Source organism: Gossypium hirsutum, chromosome A06 (genome assembly GCF_007990345.1).
Source record: "Gossypium hirsutum isolate 1008001.06 chromosome A06, Gossypium_hirsutum_v2.1, whole genome shotgun sequence".
In the NCBI taxonomy this organism is placed as follows: domain Eukaryota; kingdom Viridiplantae; phylum Streptophyta; class Magnoliopsida; order Malvales; family Malvaceae; genus Gossypium; species Gossypium hirsutum.
The window spans coordinates 107,107,045-107,124,849 of record NC_053429.1 but is presented as its reverse complement, the minus strand read 5'-3'; positions in this window follow the sequence as shown (position 1 = coordinate 107,124,849).

Here is a 17,805-nt window from a genome sequence, read left to right as displayed (position 1 = left end):
TTGCGAACGACTATGGGGGTAGTTGGATGGCATTGGGACTCTAGTGGTTGGACGGGTGAGGAGTACTTGAGGGAGTTTGGATTAGTCAAGTGAGGAAAAAGAGGGGAGAGATAGGGGGAGTGGATCAAGGAGTGGGGGAAGAGGCAGTAGTTGGCCGAATGTGGGAGTCTCCATTGTACCAATTCGGTCATAGGATCAGGTACCCATGATGTCGATTGGTTTTTAGTTTTTGGCTCTCCGCTGGCTTTGCTTCTTTTCTTTTACTTTTCTTCTGAGTGTTGGTTGTGTAGTAACTGAGTTTTGCTTGACCATTCGGATCATTTGGAGGCTTGTTCTTTCCTTGTGCCGATTAGGCAACTTTCTTTTTTCTCTCTTTCTCTTTAGACGGTATCCCTCTTGTTTAGTCATTTGTTTTCTTCTCTCAACTACTTCTCTTTTGACCGAATACTTTCTTCTATCACCATAGCCTTGCCGAATCTCTGTTAGCCCTCTTTTATTTGGGTTTTGAGTCGACATCTTTGCTTTTCCTTACTAGCTGAACACTCTTCTCTCTTGAAGCTGAATCTCCCTACGTTTGATTTAGATAAATTGGTTCTTCTTGGCTTATAGCCGAAACTTGTGGTTGCTGTCACTACTGCTTTGAATTCTCAGTTATTCTTTCCCCTTTCCTTTCTCTCTGTCGTAATAGCATTCTCCTCTAAACCATCTTTGTCTGCTGTCTCTGACAGGGGCGTGATCATCCATCGCGTGCCTCGATTGTGGGTGTGTTATTTTAGGCCGTATACTTCTACCTACCTTTTTGGTTCCACGTTTCGGTAAGTTGTCTCACTTGGTTCAACATATTCGCATATATGGTATTGGTTAACATGATGCAGTCGTAATGCAGAGTTTATCAAGGATCTAGAAGTTCATCCTAACTAGTGGTTTAAGGCAGATAAACCATCTTCGTCTAGTCGAGGCTGTGGTGCTCATAGAATCGTATCACTTTTTGCAAACAAGTGTGTGATCACATTGCAAAAGCTGTTAAACGACAAAAGCTGAAAAAAATGAAGAGTGCATCATCGACTCTACACGGGCATATGATCGCCCGTGTGGTAGGCCGAGTGGTAAAACGAGGCTGTGTTGTTGACGAGATGGCTATGAGCGATTTCATGAGCTGAAGCAGTATTGTGCCATTCTGGGCTGAGCTGGGTCATGTAGGCCCAATGGGCCCATGGCCTTATACGAAAAAATCATACAAAGTGTGGTAGATTGTGGGCCAGGCTGTGTAAACTAAACGATTAAGGCCATTTTCTAGGCTAAATAGGCCATATGAGAGTATGGACCCACATGGGCCTGCAATATGGGCTGAAGGCCCATTATCACTGTTTGATTATTAAGGTTGCACGGGTTGCCTAAGACGACTGTGGACCTACTGTTGAGTCGGTAAGTATACTTAGACCCTATACTGATAAAATGACCAATACAGCCTTGTAAGGTAAATTGATTGAAATACCCTTGTATTATGTATGACTGTTTTTGAGCATGACATTTCTGCATACACGTATGATATTATGTTGCATTACATAGGGTGGGATATATGATTTTGGAGGAAGTGTACTGAAAGGATATAAGCCTATTACTGGCAGCTCTGCTGCAAATACTGTTTTAGTACCGAAATCGGTACGACTTGGTATGTAGGGTTGGGTGGGTCGATTTTATCCCCACATGGTATGTAGGGCTAGTATGGAGATAGTGTGTAGCGGTTGGATTGGGTAGGATTCTTTGTTTGGATACTGTACTGAAATGGGCAAAGGCCCAGACTGCCTTTGTTACTAAAATGGGCTCAGGCCAAGACTGATACTGTTCTTGGAAAAGGGGCTAAGGCTCTAACCGGAACTAACAGGCCTAGGCCCAGATTACGTTTATTTTGATTGTTTGTTATTTTTGGATTTCACACTGAGTTTTTGTAAACTCACCCATTTGTTATCTATGCAAGAAATCCCCAAGCTTGGAGGGATCAAGGCGACGGAGGACCCAAAGGTGGCCACTCGACATAGTTAATTTATTTAGAAAACTATAATTTAGATTTTATTTGATATTGGGTTTTCGTTATGTAATAAGGCCTTTTAAAGTTTATTTTAATTTGGGGATTTAATTACTTTAATTTTACCTGTTAGTAACAAGACTCGTATTTTCAAGAAAGCACAAACCAATGTTTATCTGAAATCATCACGCTTACGCCATAAGTTATAAAAGCTTCTGTAACAAATACTGTTTTAAAATTTGAGAAACTAGTAAAATTAATATTTTGCTTAAATAACCTGAGTTTTCACAAGGAACTAGTCGTCCTAACCTTTTATTTAGAATCTAAAGATTTTTTTATGAAAAACGTATTTTTGTCAATTTGTGTTTTGGAAAAACACTCTAATGTCACATCACAGATTCGACAATAACGTCTAGGCTGGGTTTGGGGTGTTACATTTAGTGGTATTAGAGTTAGGTTGCAAAACTTGACTGTGGATTTGGGTTTTTAAAACTGTGGAAATGTTTTACTGAAGGAGTGGTACACCGAGTCTCCGTGCCGATCCTGTAAGTCTTTTGACTGTTTTTACTGAAATATTACTAAAACTACTTTAGGTAGTAAAAACTATATGAAAAACTCTTTAGTTAGAGTAAACTTTGAATGGTGAATTGTGAAAACGAACTCTAGAATAATACTGTTCATAAAACATCTATAATAAACTCTGGAATAATTACTGACAGGCATAAAAATTTTGATACAGATAAAAGTGCGAGAGGATAATGAGCACTAGAGGTACTCGTGGTAGAGGCCGCGGCAGAGGTCATAGAGGTGCTCGAGCTAGGTCTTCGTCTTTTGGACACCAGCCCAATGAGAAAGTTAGAGAGGCACCAGATTCACCTATTACTGAGATAGGGTCTCAAAATCGAGCGGCTGGGGACGATGTACAGTCCCAAGTGATGTTAAGAATTCTAGAAAGGGTCGCTGGGCCTAGTACTGGTAATATGGGTCATGGGTTAGTTGCAGAACTACTCAGGTCAATGGGGCGGAGATATTCAGGGGTATTGCTGGAGTTGCCCCTAATGTGGCTGAATATTGGATAGAGGCCACATAAAGGATCATGGATGACCTTGACTGTACCCCTGATCAGAAGTTAAAAGGTGCAGTATCTCTACTGAGAGACGAAGCTTACCAGTGGTGGCTTACCGTCAAAGAGGGCACTCAAGCCGATCGTTTGACCTGAGAGTTTTTCAAGACTACTTTCCAGGCTAAATATGTGGGCGCCAGTTATGTGGATGCCCGTAGAAGGGAATTGTGACAACCCCAAATTGACCCTAGTCGGAAAGTGGTTTCGGGACCACTAAACCAAGTCATAAAAATAATTAACCGTCATAGTTGATGCTCATTATATGTACATATGCATGTGTGAAAATTTCATGTTTGAATTTTGTTAATTGTAAGTGAATTTTATCAAATAGGACTTATGTGAGAAAATTTAGAAATGTGCTAGGCAAATTTAAAGTGGCCTAATAATGCATGTTGTGAAAATGATGGGTTTGCATGTCAAATTACCTAAAATTAAAGCATAGTGGCCGGCCATCTATGGGTGGAAACATGTTGTAAACATGTTGTGTAGTGTGTTATGTTAGAAAGAATAAAAAAAGAGGTTAGGATTAAAGTAATACAAAGGGAGGAGTGATGAAAAAAAAATTGTCTCACCCATGCCCCCCCATTGCCGTGAATTGAAGAAAGAAAACAAAAAAAAAAAGTGTTCATCCTTGATCATCTTTGGCCGAAAATTTTAAGGAGAAAGGAAGAAGAAAGGATTTTCTTGCTTCTTGTTCGGTTGGTTGGTGTTTAGGAGGAGATATGTTTGGTGTTGTTCCATGAGATTCATGCATGTTTTTTTTATTATTTTATTTTATTTTATTTATTTGTTAGCTCGAGTTCTATCTAGCCCATGGTTTAGATCTTTGCTATGTGATGGAGATGATATTCGGCCATGGGTGTTGTCTTCTTGGTTGATGTTTGATGTTGTGGTGATGAGGCATGAAGATGGGTTAAGTTTCGGCTAAGGAGGATTTGTGATTGATGCCATTTGCATGCTAAATGTGAAGCTTTGTAATGATATATGTGGTGGTGGATTTTCTTTTTAGCATTCTTGAGTTAGGCCTTAAGTTCTTTGTTTAACCCATGACCAAAATGTAAGTGGTATGGTGTCTTGATGCATTCGGCCATGTTAGGAAGTAGAAGAGAAGCATGGTTGTTGATCATGTTATTTGGATGAAAATGGTAGTAAGGTGAAGTGCAAATGTTAGTATTTAATCTCTAGAGTATATATGTGTATTAGCCGAGTTTTGAACTTAAAACGAATTGGTATTTCGTCAATACAAGTAACCATAATTGTAGAATGTATTAAGTGTTGCAATCGGCCTCAACATAGACATGCATATTCGGCCATAGAAAGAAGATTGGTGTTGCATGTATTCGGTTAGAGGCAAGCATATTGATGCTTTTATTTTGGCTTAGACAATCGGCTAAAAGGGAGTGTGGGTTAATATGTTGAGTTGATTCATGATTTTATATGTATGTGACTTTAATGTCTAATGTATATATATGGGCTAAGTACTTTGAGTTCCTCTTTTCGATGCTCAAATGATTAAATCCATTTATTTGTTAAATTAAGCTCAAGAGCAAAGGGGAACTAAATCCGATAAAGGGAAGGAAAAAGTGGTCGAATAGCCATCGGAATCGTTCGACAACATCCGAGGTAAGTTTTTGAGTAACGAGACTTAGTTTACGATTTGATTAAGTCATGACGTATGAGCATAACAAATATACGGTGATATGATGATTCTACTTGAATTATATGTTGAGTTAATTAGTCTATACGTATGACGGGTAGCCGTATGTGCATAGAGATCGTGTCATAAAGCAAACTAAACCATGCTGTTTGTATGTGGCTAGTGAACCGAAAATGGGATTGCTTAATACGTGACTTGTGTTTGAACTCTAATTATGAAAATGAAATATAGATGTGTCATGATTTATTGATATGTGCATGAATATTTGAATGATAACCGAGCTAAGTCCCGAAGGCATTTTGCGCTAGTGACTAGTTCCGGGCTAAGTCCCGAAGGCATTTGTGCGAGTTATTACATCCGGGCTAAGTCCCGAAGGCATTTGTGCGAGTTACTATATCCGGGCTAAGTCCCGAAGGCATTGGTGCGAGTTATTATATCCGGGCTATGTCCCGAAGGCATTGAGCGAGTAGCTATATCCGGTTAAATCCCGAAGGTACTTGGCTTGGGAATGAGCGACCTTGTTGTAATAGTTTCAATTAATATGCTCGTAAAATCCCAGCAATGAGGTATGTCTCGTATATGCATTGATTTAGTTGATCCCTTACAATTAGTATTCCCTCAGTCGATAAATGAGCTACCGGCCTTTGGCTAAGTTGATCTTTTGTGTATGAATATAAGGGTTGGTAATGTGAAGTAAGTATGATATTCAGAATTTGTGCATATGAAATTATCTATTTAGCCATATGAATGCTACACTTTAGTTGTGTCTAATTTTATGGCTCAAACTTACTAAGCATTAAATGCTTACTCCGTTCTTTGAATCTCTATTTTATAGATTTTGGTTCGTCAGCTATCGGACTCGGGATTATTGAAGTCGAAGTCGCCCACACTATCAAAGCCCCCTTTGGTACACTTTTGGTTGAACTTTGAAATGGCATGTATAGGATTACCCGTTTTGTTGTTGGTCATGGACCCTTTGGTTTTGTATAAATTTGGATAGCCATGCAAAAATGGCTTATATACACTTTGAGCTTAGTATTATAATCGTCTTGTATGATGTTCGTTAAGAGGTATGGAAATGTTTGGGAACGATTAGCCATTGGAATGGTTAATCATGATCACATTTTGTGCTATATATGCTAAAGGGCTAGTTGAATCATGGAAACTATGTAATAGGTAAAGTCTACCTTAAAAATAGATGCTGATAGTAGCAGTGACGTGAATGTGAAAAATCACTAAAAATAGTAGAAATGGAATTAAATAGTGAATAAATAATGTAATCGAACCTTGATGAATCTATTTTCATATGAAAATAACGAAACGATCATATGAACAGTATATTATGAGATATTTAAGTTTTTGCAAAATAGGGCCAGAACAGTTTCTGGATTCCCTGTTCCGACTTTGGAAATTCATTATAAATTAACCAGAGATAATTAGAAGTCATGTCATATATTTATAGATTCCTTTTCGAGAGTAGTTTCTATAGAAACAAACGACATCAGTATTGAAGCCCTGTACAGGGAGATATCCAAGTCGTAATGCGCAAAGGTCAGTGTAGTCGAACCCTGAAATAGTGGAGACTTTAATTAATAAACTGTACTAATTGGTTTGACCAAAAATTCTAGAAAAACATTTGTAGATGGAAATATGAGTCTAGTTTCAGGAAAAATTTACGGAACTGGTTTTCGAGTTTTGGAACTCGAGATATGATTTTTAAGGTGACAGTGATGCAGTTAGCCAGCTCGTCTGGAAATTTAAAATGGACTGTGCAAATAAGTGATTTAAGTCTGCAAACCCCTCGTGTCCGACTCCTGCAACGGTCTCGGGTACGGGGTGTTACAATTAAATTGGTATTAGAGCTACGGTTTAGTCAATTCTAGGACTACCGTAATACGTTTGGGTCTAGCTATACATGCCATTATGTGATTATTTGATAGTGTGGTGATTTCTGACATTTGCAAATGTGTTTACTTATAGTAATGGATCCTGATCCCGACCGAGCGGTAGCTGATGATCTTGAGAGTGTAGCGCCTGCTCCCGTACAAGGGACAGCGCCGGCAGACTCTCAACCTATTGCTAGTAATCCGAATGATGAAGCTAGACAAGCTTTTTATAGCGTGATGAATGATTGGTTCAACCAATACAGTCGGACTAATACGGCTGTTCCACAACCTCCATTCCCGACAAACACAACCCCCGCACCTACGATACCTCCGGTAGCTGACCAAATAAGGTCAAATAAGCCCCCAGTTGACAGAATCCGAAAGCATGGGGCTACTGAATTTAAAGCTACAGACAGCGATGATGCCGAGCAAGCTGAATTTTGGTTGGACAACACTATTCGGGTACTCGACGAGCTATCTTGCACACCCGATGAGTGCCTAAAGTGTACTATCTCCTTGCTATGTGATTCTGCCTACTATTGGTGGAATACGTTGACTTCTGTTGTGCCCAGAGAGCAAGTAACTTGGGAGTTTTTCCAAACCGAGTTTCGAAAGAAGTATATCAGTCAGAGATTCATTGACCAAAAACGGAAGAAATTTCTTGAACTCAAACAAGGTTCCATGTCGGTTACAGACTATGAACGAAAATTTGTGAGGCTTAGCCGGTACGCGCGAGAATGCATTACTTCAGAAGCTGTGATGTGTAAACATTTCGAAGATGGACTAAATGATGATATAAAGCTGTATGTTGGCATTTTAGAAATCCGAGAATTTGTGGTACTTGTCGAGTGAGCTTGCAAAGTCGAGGAGCTCAGTAAGGAGAAAAGGAAAGCCGATGTGGGAGCAAAGGAGTTTCGTAAGAGATCTTCAGGAAAGCCCTTTCAACAGTCATCGAAGAAATTTAGAGATGACTTAGGATGGTCTAGGGACACTTCGGGTTTTTCTAGACGAGATCGCGATCGACCCCCTGTGAGCACACGGGTCACTTCGATCGCCAGTGTTGGAAATGATCGTCGAGACAGAACAGAGTGCTAGTATTGTGGTAAATGGCATTCGGGGAGTTGTAGATTTCATGACCGCTCCTGTTACAAGTGCGGATCAGTTGACCACTTCATTAAAGATTGCCCGAGGTTGTCTGAACAGAATGTAAATCAGAGTGGGAAACGGGTGCTACCACTGCTCGAGGTAGACCATCTAGAAATACGGGCAATGCTAGTGGTGGTCAGAGAGGATCTAGAGATGCTACGACCAGATCCGAGGCTTGTGCTCCTGCTAGGGCTTATGCTATACGCGCACGCGAGGATGCTTCCTCGCCAGATGTTATTACCAGTACTTTTACTCTCTTTGATACTAATGTGATTGCTTTGATTGACCCTGGTTCTACTCATTCTTATATATGTGAAACCTTAGCATCCAGTAAGACTTTACCTATTGAGTCTTTTGAGTTCGTAATTCGGGTGTCAAATCCCTTGGGTCGTTACGTGCTTGTCGACAAAGTGTGTAAGAAATGTCCCCTAGTAATTCGAGGTTCCTGTTTTCCGGCGGACTTGATGCTTTTGCCGTTTGATGAATTTGATGTTATCCTCGGTTTAGATTGGTTGACCGTGCATGATGCGGTTGTGAATTGCAAAAGCAAGACTATTGATTTGAGGTGCGCAAATAACGAGATAATCCGAGTTGAGTCTACGGACTTAAAGGGGTTGCCAGCTGTAATATCATCAATGTTGGCCCAGAAATATGTAAGAAAGGGGTGCGAAGCATACCTTGCGTATGTACTTGATGACAAAGAGTTAGAAAAGAAACCCGAATCTGTGCCGGTGGTTTGTGAATGCCCGGATGTTTTTCCCGAGGAATTACCGGGTTTACCACCTGTTCGGGAGGTAGAGTTTGGTATTGAGCTTGTACCTGGGACTACGCCGATTTCGATAGCTCCGTATCGTATGGCACCAACCGAGTTAAAAGAGTTGAAAGCTCAGTTGCAAGAATTGACGGATAGAGGTTTCGCTCGACCAAGTTTCTCACCTTGGGGTGCACCAGTATTGTTTGTGAAAAAGAAGGACGGAACCATTAGGTTGTGCATCGACTATCGTCAGCTGAATAAGGTGACAATAAAGAATAAATATCCGATGCCACGTATTGACGATTTATTTGATCAACTAAAGGGAGCCTCAGTGTTTTCAAAGATAGATTTGAGATCGGGTTATTACCAGTTGCGAATTCGAGATTCGGATATACCCAAAACTGCTTTCAGAACGAGATACGGTCAGTATGAGTTCTTAGTGATGCCGTTTGGGCTCACTAATGCCCCTGCGGTATTTATGGATTTGATGAATCGGATCTTCAGACCGTATTTGGATCGGTTTGTAGTCGTGTTTATCGATGATATTTTGGTTTATTCGAGAAATGAAACTGATCATGCTGAACACCTGGGATTAGTGTTGCAAATTTTACGGGATAAGCAGTTATATGCTAAGTTCAGTAAGTGTGAGTTCTGGTTAAGAGAGGTTAGCTTCTTGGGTCATGTGGTATCCGCATCGGGTATTCGAGTTGACCCGAGCAAAATTTCAGCCATACTTAACTGGAAGCCTCCGAGAAATATTACTGAGGTTCGGAGCTTTTTAGGACTTGCCGGTTACTACCGACGGTTTGTGAAAGGTTTCTCAATGATAGCCACACCAATGACGAAACTACTTCAGAAGGATGTTAAGTTTGAATGGACAGAAAAGTGTCAGAAAAGTTTTGAACAATTGAAAACTCACTTGACGGAAGCTCCAGTACTAGTGCAGCCCGAATCAGGCAAGGAGTTCGTCATTTATAGTGATGCATCCCTACTTGGGTTCGGTTGCATATTGATGCAAGAAGGTCGAGTTGTGGCCTATGCGTCGAGACAATTAAAGCCACATGAGAAAAATTATCCGACCCATGATCTCAAACTAGCTGCCATCGTATTTGCTTTGAAAATATGGCGACACTACTTATTTGGTGAGAAGTGGCATGTATATTCGGATCACAAAAGTCTCAAATATTTGATGACTCAAAAAGACTTGAATCTGCGACAAAGACGTTGGCTCGAGTTGTTAAAAGATTATGAGCTTGTCATTGACTATCACCCGGGAAAGGCTAATGTGGTTGCGGATGCCTTAAGTCGTAAATCACTGTTTGCTTTACGAGCGATGAATGTACACTTGTCTGTTCTATCCGACAATGTGTTAGTGGTAGAATTAAAGGCCAAACCATTATTGATTCATCAAATTCATGAAGCCCAGAAAGTCGATGATGAATTGGCTGCAAAACAGGCTGAATGTGTTCCGAATATGGAATCAGAGTTTCAAATTGATGATGACGATTGTTTGAGATTCAGAAGTCGGTTGTGTGTTCTAAGAAATTCAGGACTCATTTCGATGATTCTGAACGAAGCTCATTGTAGCCGAATGTCAATTCACCAGGGGAGTACGAAAATGTACAACGATCTGAGACGTCAGTTTTGGTGGCATGGTATGAAACGAGACATTTCCGATTTTGTTTCGAACTGTTTAATATGTCAGCAAGTGAAGGCGGAACATCAAGTGCCTACGGGTTTACTTCAGCCGATCATGATACCTGAATGGAAATGAGATCGAGTCACGATGGATTTTGTATCTGGGTTGCCATTGTCGGCAAGTAAGAAAGATGCGATTTGGGTTGTCGTGGATAGACTGACTAAGTCGACTCACTTTATCCCCGTACGCACGGACTTTCATTGGAAAAACTAGCTGAGTTGTATGTTTCTCAGATTGTGAGATTACACGGGGTACCGATTTCTATTGTGTCGGATAGAGATCCGAGATTCACCTCGCGATTTTGGAAGAAATTGCAAGAAGCTTTGGGTACCAAGCTGCATTTTAGCACCGCTTTTCATTCACAAACCGATGGTCAATCCGAGCGGATAATTCAAATACTTGAGGATATGTTAAGATGTTGCATCCTCGAGTTTAGTGGTTCATGAGAGCGGTATTTACCTTTGATTGAATTCGCTTACAACAATAGTTTTCAATCAAGTATTAAGATGGCACCTTACGAGGCTTTGTACGGGCGTAAATGCCGTACACCATTGTTTTGGACCGAGCTCGATGAAAGTAAAATTTTTGGAATTGATTTGAATAAAGATGCCGAACAGAAAGTAAAAGTAATCCGTGAAAGTCTGAAGGCAGCCACAGATCGTCAGAAATCGTATGCGGATTTGAAACGAAAGGACATTGAATATCAGGTGGGAGATAAAGTGTTTCTTAAAGTTTCACCTTGGAAAAAGATACTCAGATTTGGGCGTAAGGGCAAATTGAGTCCGAGGTTTATCGCGCCATATGAAATATCCGAACGAGTCGGTCCAGTTGCGTATCGATTGATTTTGCCCCCTGAACTTGAAAAGATTCACGACGTCTTTCATGTTTCGATGCTTCGACGTTATAGATCTGATCCATCGCACATAATTAGTCCATCAGAGGTTGAAATTCAAGCCAATATGAGTTATGAAGAAGAACGGATTCATATCCTAGCTCGTGAATTGAAAGAGTTACGAAACAAAAAGGTTCCTTTAGTAAAAGTGTTATGGCTCAAACACGGGATGGAAGGAGCTACTTGGGAACCTGAGAACTCTATGAAAGAACGATACCCAAACCTATTTACCGGTAAGATTTTTGGGGACGAAAATTTCTTAAGTGGGGGAGAGTTGTGACAGCCCCAAATTGACCCTAGTCGGAAAGTGGTTTTGGGACCACTAAACCGAGTCCTAAAAATAATTAACCATCATAGTTGATGCTCATTATATGTACATATGCATGTGTGAAAATTTCATGTTTGAATTTTGTTAATTGTAAGTGAATTTTATCAAATAGGACTTATGTGAGAAAATTTAGAAATGTGCTAGGCAAATGTAAAGTGGCCTAATAATGCATGTTGTGAAAATGATGGGTTTGCATGTCAAATTACCCAAAATTAAAGCATAGTGGCCGACCATGCTATGGGTGGAAACATGTTGTAAACATGTTGTGTAGTGTGTTATGTTAGAAAGAATAAAAAAGGGGTTAGGATTAAAGTAATGCAAAGGGAGGAGTGATGAAAAAAAAAATTGTCTCACCCATGCCCCCCATTGCCGTGAATTGAAGAAAGAAAACAAAAAAAAAGTGTTCATCCTTGAACATCTTTGGCCGAAAATTTTAAAGAGAAAGAAAGAAGAAAGGATTTTCTTGCTTCTTGTTCGGTTGGTTGGTGTTTAGGAGGAGGTATGTTTGGTGTTGTTCCATGAGATTCATGCATTTTTTTATTTTTTTATTTTATTTTATTTATTTGTTAGCTCGAGTTCTATCTAGCCCATGGTTTAGATCTTTGCTATGTGATGGAGATGATATTCGGCCATGGGTGTTGTCTTCTTGGTTGATGTTTGATGTTGTGGTGATGAGGCATGAAGATGGGTTAAGTTTCGGCTAAGGACGATTTGTGATTGATGCCATTTGCATGCTAAATGTGAAGCTTTGTAATGATACATGTGGTGGTGGATTTTCTTTTTAGCATTCTTGAGTTAGGCCTTAAGTTCTTTGTTTAACCCATGACCAAAATTTAAGTGGTATGGTGTCCTGATGCATTCAGCCATGTTAGGAAGTAGAAGAGAAGCATGGTTGTTGATCATGTTATTTGGATGAAAATGGTAGTAAGGTGAAGTGCAAATGTTAGTATTTGATCTCTAGAGTATATATGTGTATTAGCTGAGTTTTGAACTTAAAACGAATTGGTATTTCGTCAATACAAGTAACCATAATTGTAGAATGTATTAAGTGTTGCAATCGGCCTCAACATAGACATGCATATTCGGCCATAGAAAGAAGATTGGTGTTGCATGTATTCAGTTAGAGGCAAGCATATTGATGCTTTTATTTTGGCTTAAACAATCGGCTAAAAGGGAGTTTGGGTTAATATGTTGAGTTGATTCATGATTTCATATGTATGTGACTTTAATGTCTAATGTATATATATGGGCTAAGTACTTTGAGTTCCTCTTTTCGATGCTCAAATGATTAAATAAATTTATTTGTTAAATTAAGCTCAAGAGCAAAGGGGAACTAAATCCGATAAAGGGAAGGAAAAAGTGGTCGAATAGCCATCGGAATCGTTCGACAACATCCGAGGTAAGTTTTTGAGTAACGAGACTTAGTTTACGATTTGATTAAGTCATGACGTATGAGCATAACAAATATACGGTGATATGATGATTCTACTTGAATTATATGTTGAGTTAATTAGTCTATACGTATGACGGGTAGCCGTATGTGCATAGAGATCGTGTCATAAAGCAAACTAAACCATGCTGTTTGTATGTGGCTAGTGAGCCGAAAATGGGATTGCTTAATACGTGACTTGTGTTTGAACTCTAATTATGAAAATGAAATATAGATGTGTCATGATTTATTGATATGTGCATGAATATTTGGATGATAACCGGGCTAAGTCCCGAAGGCATTTTGCGCTAGTGACTAGTCCTGGGCTAAGTCCCGAAGGCATTTGTACGAGTTATTACATCCGGGCTAAGTCCCGAAGGCATTTGTGCGAGTTACTATATCCGGGCTAAGTCCCGAAGGCATTGGTGCGAGTTACTATATCCGGGCTATGTCCCGAAGGCATTGAGCGAGTAGCTATATCCGGTTAAATCCCGAAGGTACTTGGTTTGGGAATGAGCGACCTTGCTGTAATAGTTTCAATTAATATGCTCGTAAAATCCCAGCAATGAGGTATGTCTCGTATATGCATTGATTTAGTTGATCCCTTACAATTAGTATTCGCTTAGTCGATAAATGAGCTACCGGCCTTTGGCTAAGTTGATCTTTTGTGTATGAATATAAGGGTTGGTAATGTGAAGTAAGTATGATATTGAGAATTTGTGCATATGAAATTATCTGTTTAGCCATATGAATGCTACACTTTAGTTGTGTCTAATTTTATGGCTCAAACTTACTAAGCATTAAATGCTTACTCCGTTCTTTGAATCTCTGTTTTATAGATTTTGGTTCGTCAGCTATCGGACTCGGGATTATTGAAGTCGAAGTCGCCCACACTATCAAAGCCCCCTTTGGTACACTTTTGGTTGAACTTTGAAATGGCATGTATAGGACTACCCGTTTTGTTGTTGGTCATGGACCCTTTGGTTTTGTATAAATTTGGATAGCCATGCGAAAATGGCTTATATACACTTTGAGCTTAGTATTATAATCGTCTTGTATGATGTTCATTAATAGGTATGGAAATGTTTGGGAACGATTAGCCATTGGAATGGTTAATCATGATCACATTTTGTGCTATATATGCTAAAGGGCTAGTTGAATCATGGAAACTATGTAATAGGTAAAGTCTACCTTAAAAATAGATGCTGATAGTAGCAGTGATGTGAATGTGAAAAATCATTAAAAATAGTAGGAATGGAATTAAATAGTTAATAAATTATGTAATCGAACCTTGATGAATATATTTTCATAGGAAAGTAACGAAACGATCATATGAACAGTATATTATGAGATATTTAAGTTTTCGCGAAACAGGGCCAGAACAGTTTCTGGATTCCCTGTTCCGATTTTGGAAATTCATTATAAATTAACCAGCGATAATTAGAAGTCATGCCATATATGTATAGATTCCTTTTCGAGACTAGTTTCTATAGAAACAAACAGCATCAGTATTGAATCCCTGTACAGGGAGATATCCAAGTCGTAATGCGCAAAGGTCAGTGTAGTCAAACCCTGAAACAGGGGGGACTTTAACTAATAAACTGTACTAATTGGTTTGACCAAAAATTCTAGAAAAAAATTTTTAGATGGAAATATGAGTCTAGTTTCAGGAAAAATTTACGGAACTGGTTTTCGAGTTTTGGAACTCGAGATATGATTTTTAAGGTGACAGTGACGCAGTTAGCCAGCTCGTCTGGAAATTTAAAATGGACTGTGCAAATAAGTGATTTAAGTCTGCAAACCCCTCGTGTCCGACTCCGGCAACTGTCTCGGGTACGGGGTGTTACAGGAATTTCTGAACTTAACTCAGGGAGATAGGACAGTGGCTGAATATAAGGCCGAATTTTTGCAATTGAGTCGCTATGCACGTGGGATGATGGCAATAGAATACGAGTGGTGTGTTTGATTTGAGTATGGCCTTAGAGATGGTTTAAGGGTTCTGATAGCTCTTTAGAGGGAGCGGGAGTTTGTAGCACTTGTTGACAAGGAAAAAATCGCTGAGGATGTGATGCGTGTTGAGCACCAGAACAAAGAGAAAGGAAGAGGAAAAAGGGATGCTGAGCCCCCAAATTCTTTTAAGAGGTTTAAGAAAAAGCTCAGAGCTGATGGACCAATTAGAGTTAAGGCCTCTACTGCTGCTACTGCTAAACCGTAATTCTGTCCTGATTGCGAAAAACGCCATCAGGGCGAGTGTTGGAGGAAGTTGGGTGCATGTCTGAGGTGTGGATCATTGGAGCATCGGGTTAAGGATTGTCTGTGGAGGCCTGATCAGATGCAAGCTACTGGTATGGGTACGGGTCAATAGCAGAGAGGTGTTCAGCAGCCACCGAGTGGCCGTGGTTAGGCCAGGGATAGTAATGGTTTTGGCCGTGGTCACAGAGCACCGGGCAGAACTGCTAGTTATACTGAGGTGAGGCAGCTGGTATTGGTTTATGCTGCACGTCACCGAGAGGACAGGGATGCTCTGGATGTCATAACGGGAACGTTTTTTATCCATAAAGTACCACATATTGCATTAATAGTTATAGGATCTACCTATTCTTATGTTTCTTGCACTGTTACTGAGAAATTAGGGATCCGATTGAGAATAATCCGAGTGGAATTACTGTTCTAAGTCCACTGGGACAGTCTGTTTAGGTAAATAAGTTGTTTAGAGATGTTCCCTTAGAGATACGAGGAGTTGTTTTTCTAGTCGATCTTATGGAGCTACCTTTCAGGGAATTCGACTTAATACTGGGCATGGATTGGCTAGTTAAACATCGGGTAAGCTTGGATTATACCGTTAAACGGGTTGTACTGAGAACTGAGATAGATGAGGAGGTAGTGGTAATTGGGGAACGACGGAACTATTTGAGTAATGTAATTTCTGCACTAAGAGCTCAGAAGTTGGTTTGCAAGGGTTGCGAAGCGTTCTTGGCTTACGTCAGTGTTTCAGATGTTGGGGACTCTTCGGTAAAGGATATTAGAACGATCAAGGATTTTTCAGTCGTCTTTCCTGAAGAGCTACTGGGGTTACCTCTAGAGCGTGAAATGGAGTTTGGGATTGAGCTCTTTCCTGGTACAGCTTTGGTGTCCATCACCCATTACAGAATAACACTGAAGGAGCTTCTAGAGCTTAAGGCCTAGATACAAGAGTTACTGGACCGTGGGTTTATCTGACCTAGTGTGTCTTCGTGGGGAGCACCAATTTTGTTTGTGAAAAAGAAGGATGGATCCATGTGCATGTGCATCGATTATTGGCAATTAAATAAGCTGACTATTAAGAACAAATACCCTCTGCCAAAGATTGATGATCTGTTCGATCAATTGCGAGGGCTGTTGGTGTTCTCTAAAATAGATCTCAGGTCAGGGTATCATCAACTGAGAGTTAAAGAGGCCGATGTGCACAAGACGACGTTTAGGACTCGTTATGGTCATTACGAGTTCTTGGTAATGCCTTTTGGACTGACAAATGCACCGGCAACTTTTATGGATATGATGAACAGAGTTTTTCAACCCTATCTGATCGGTTTGTTGTAGTATTTATCGACGACATATTGGTGTACTCAAGGACTAATGTGGAACATGATAAACATCTCTGAGTAGTTTTGGAAATTTTGAGGGAGAAACAACTGTATGCCAAGTTTAGCAAGTGTGAATTCTAGTTAAGAGAGGTAACATTTCTTGGTCATGTGGTATCTATTGAGGGGATTAGGGTTGATCCTCGAAAAATTCAGGCTGTCCTAGATTGGAAGCAGCCTAAGACTGTATAAAAAATTTAGAGTTTTCTGGGACTGGTTGGGTACTATCGCAGATTTGTAGAGGGTTTCTCACTGATTGTCGTACCCTTAACTAAGTTGTTATGAAAGGACGTGCCTTTTAACTGGACTGATGAGCAGCAAGAGAGCTTTGAGAAGCTCAAACAAAACCAAGAGATTGGGTGGTAACAGATCTTCATACGTCTTAGAGTTAATTCATACAGATATTTTTGGGTCATTCCCTACGGCATCCTGGAATAGTCAACAATATTTCATAACATTCATATACGATTACTCACGTTACGAGTACCTATATCTCATTCATGAAAAATCTTAGTCTTTGGACATGTTCAAAGCTTATAAAGCTGAAGTTGAGAATCAACTCAACAAAAAGATTAAAAACGTCAGATCTGATTTTGGTGGTAAGTACTACTGGTAGATATGATGGCTCAGGTGAACAATGTCTAAGACAATTTACGAAATTTCTAGAGGAATACGGTATTGTCCCACTGTACACCATGCCAGGATCACCTAGTGTGAATGGTGTAGTTGAAAGATGAAACAGAACTCTTAAAGATATGGTAAGGAGCATGATTGCTCATTTTACCTTACCTGAGTCCCTCTGGGGAGAAACATTAAAAACAACAGCTTACATTCTGAATAGAGTACCCAATAAAGCAGTTGCAAAGACACCTTATGAGCTTTGGACTGGTCAAAATCGTAGTCTAAAACACTTTCACATTTGGGGATGTCTAGCTTAGGCAAGGCCTTATAGGCCACATGAAAAGAAATTGGACTCCAAAATAGTAAGCAGCTATTTTATTGGTTATTCTGAGCGATTTAGGGGCTATAAATTTTATGATCCCATAATAAGGAATATTTCTGAGACAGGAACTGCAACATTTTTTGAGGATGTTGAGTTTGGAGGGAGAAATAAGGTTAGAGACTTTGCTTTTGAGGAGGAATTGGATTCTAACTCAATTCCTACTATCACTTTTGACGATATTTAGGTTCTTATACCTATCATTGATCAAGAAGTGAATCTAGAACCTCTACAAGACAATGTTG